The sequence below is a fragment of the Asparagus officinalis genome, chromosome 6, assembly GCF_001876935.1.
Source record: "Asparagus officinalis chromosome 6, Aspof.V1, whole genome shotgun sequence".
Lineage (NCBI taxonomy): Eukaryota > Viridiplantae > Streptophyta > Magnoliopsida > Asparagales > Asparagaceae > Asparagus > Asparagus officinalis.
The window spans coordinates 9,413,623-9,417,189 of record NC_033799.1 but is presented as its reverse complement, the minus strand read 5'-3'; positions in this window follow the sequence as shown (position 1 = coordinate 9,417,189).

Below are 3,567 nucleotides of genomic sequence, written 5' to 3'. Positions count from 1 at the left end.
TAAAATATCTAAAAGATAGTTCCAGATTGTGTTTGAGTTTTGGAAGTTCGAAGGCAATATTACATGGTTTTGCAGATGCGGATATGGCAGGTGATCTCGATCACAGAAAGTCTACCTCAGGTTGGTTGTTCATTTTTGCAGGGGGAGCAGTATCTTAGTAGTCCAGGTTACAGAAGTGTGTTTCTTTATCTACAACAGAGGCGGAATATATTGCAGCTGCAGAAGCCGGTAAAGAGATGATTTGGTTGAGAAGATTTCTGCAGGAGTTAGGCTTACAGCAGACAATTATCAAATCTTCATTGATAGTCAAAGTGCTCTTAATTTGAGTAAGAATTCTATATTCCATTTCAGGACGAAACACATTGATGTGAGATATCATTAGCTTAGAGAAGCTATTGAGAAAGAGAAGTTGGAGTTACAGAAAATTAACACAGATGAAAATTCAGCAGATTTTTTAAAGAAGACCGTTTCCAGAGAGAAGACCGAGTTGTGTCGGCGATTAGCCAGCATGAACTCCCGTTGAGGAGTTAAAGATTGACATATCCCCTCTTTTGGCTGGAGGGGGAGATTGTTGTAGGTCCAGCCCAAGATAAGGCTCACATGAGGAGATCTATATGAATTAGAGTTCTATTTATAAGAAGTCTACATGGATTAGAACTATATTTAGAAAAGGATTTTGAAGATCTATTTGAAATATGAATAGGTTTGGAGAATTCTATATAAGAGAGCCCTGAGATTAATTTTTATATGAACAATTTTCGGATGAACGGTTCTTTGGTGCTACAGTAACCGCGGGTTTTCTACAGTGCCGCGAGGAGAGAGAGAAGAAAAAAAAAGAGATAAAAGTTCAGATTCTGGATAGCTTGGGTGTCCGATTGCAGTGATTCAAAAAACGTTGTTTTCAGAACGGGCGACGCAATCAAGGGTACGGTGCTGATTTCTCCGTGGGAGTTGGAGAATTTTGGTGGGACAGGTTTTAGGGTTTTGGTGCCCTAGAGGTAACACTATATCTTTTTCTTATGATTTAATCCTCAAGTTCAGGTGTAACTTGGAGGGATTGTACTGTTGATTTATAGTGAAATATTTCTCTCTGGATTGCCCCGTGAATGTAGGCACAATTTGTCGAACCACGTTAAATCTTTGTGTTTGCTTGCTTGTGATATTTTTCATTGGTGGCGTTAGTGTTGAACTCTACAGATTAATCTCCATAAAATTCCCAACAAAAGTAATGTAGAAAAAGTTCAAGAAAAAGCTTTTTTATTTATTTATAGTATTGGTCCCTTCAGTCTTTCATTATTTAATTTTAGTCCCTCAAACATCTATATACTATTATTAATAAGTCTTACTCTTGGTTATGCCACCTGTCAAAAATGCCACTTGGCAAAATTAACCCATACAATTATAAGGGGCTGTTTGTTTTGAGTATTTTGCCTCCGAGCTTTCTCCCCAAAACGCCTATTAAAGAGGCGTTTTGGGGAGAAAGCTGCCATAATGGCAGCTTTCCACCCCCTCCCCGAGGCAAAAAACTCAAAACAAACAGCCCCTAAACTCCACCTGGCATCAATACATTAAATCTCCGCTTCGAACTTCTCTCCACCACTTACATTTCCAACGATGAGCTGTTTCGTCTTCGAGTCCCACTAGGGGCACACCATGAACCACACTCTCAACCACACCCCAACACTCTCTATAGTGAAAGTGGGCCATGCATGATATTTCTAAAAAAATATCATGCACAGCCCACTTGCACTATAGAGAGTGTTGGGGTGTGGTTGAGAGTGTGGCTCATGGTGTGCCCCTAGCATTATTTTTCGTCTTCCCCCAATTCTTCCATTTCACCGTTCATCTCTTTCCCACTTATACAGAAGAAAATTGTTCTGTCTCCGCTCTCTTTCCCAAAACCAACTTTCACCCAAACCCATTATTCTCCCGTTCTTCGTTACCCGCGATCGACGCTTCGTTACCCACGATCGACGCCTCGAGAACCCAATCGTCGCCGGAAGGAAATTACGCATATATATCATGGCTCAGATCCTCATTCCCACAACCCTAATTTTCAAATCCCTACTTTTCAAATCAAACCATCGTCTAATCCCCCGGCGACGACTGATCCCTACGCTGCGAAAAGCGTTCGGCGTCACTGGAGGCGGTCGTCGGTCGTCGGCGTCCCTGTAAGTGATCCATATGTTCAGATTAATGCTAATATTTCTACCTATAATGTTCGATCTTTAACACAAGAACTTTATAATGTTCGATCTTATTTCTCAATACTGGAATTTTTAGTTGAAGTTCAACTCTTTTAGATATATAGATAGAGATTACAACTTGACGGGATGTGCACAAACCTGTACCATTAATATAACATTATAGAATTTCTCTAATAATCTGCAGGCCTAATCTTGCAATTGGACCTTCATCTCCATTAATATACCATTATAGAATTTCTCTAATAATCTGTAGGCCTAATCTTTATCATGAAAAAAGAGGCACATGTAATTCTGTGTGCGTATCTTGTGTCGCGGGGCAATAGTTGGCGTTTCTTCATTATTCTCTATTCCATTTTGCACTCAGTTAACATTTTTATGCGTTCTCAAAGAGACCGGTGGTCTTTTATAAGATCGGCTGTACAATCGAAAATCAAAATAAACAAAGGAAAATCAAATTACAACTATCTCTCTTATGTCGAATAAATCACAAGAGTCCTGTTTTGCGGTCTCTTGCTTTCTGTGGGGTGTTGGCCTGCGCGGGGCCGGGAGTGACACTACCACTGGACCCACGCGTGATCGATCCAAGCAGATCCTACGACGTTATTACGGGTATCTATCCCACCAACGAGAGTAATAGCCGGGGCAGGGATCGTTTCACGCAAGGAACAGCCGACCGCTCGCAAATCTCGGTGATTGTCTAAGAAGCCAAGCTTAGAATCCGGGGTGTAACGACTAGATCTGAGAGTACTAAACTCTACTCCAACTCCTGCCTTATTTCGTGCTGGGTGCTCGCATAAGAATCATAATCCGGTGTCTCAAGTCTTCAAGCCTTTCAGATCTGCAGTTGAAAGGTGACATCCGGCAAGAGTTTTCCGGCTCTCTCAAAGTTCCAGAAGAGAGTCCCTCAATTCATGAACGGAGTACAGGCCATTTATATGGCTCCTCAGAACTGTGCGTTTGCACAGTTCTGAGCCTAGCCACCCCCTTAGGGTGCTCGGCCATAGCCCGACCACCAGGGGTGTCGGCCGTATGGCAGAGCACCTCTACGGGGATGGCTCGGCCTTGGCCGCGATTGCCACCCTGGGGTGGGCTCGGCCTTGGCGAGCCACCCTGAAGGTGGCTCGGCCTTGGCCGAGCCACCCTAGGCTGCTCGGTCCTTGCCGAGCCACCCTGGGTGGCCCCACGCGAGCCACCCTAGGTGGCTCGGATTGTGGCCGAGCACCTTAGGGGTGTTCGGTTCGGGCCGATTCCCCCAGCGTCGCTCGGTTTTGTCGTTTTCCGTTTGGTTTCGTGTTGTTTTGTTGATTTGTTGATCTTGAATCCGATTTGGCAGGTAAACTCAGTCGATGTGTCCTTTAGT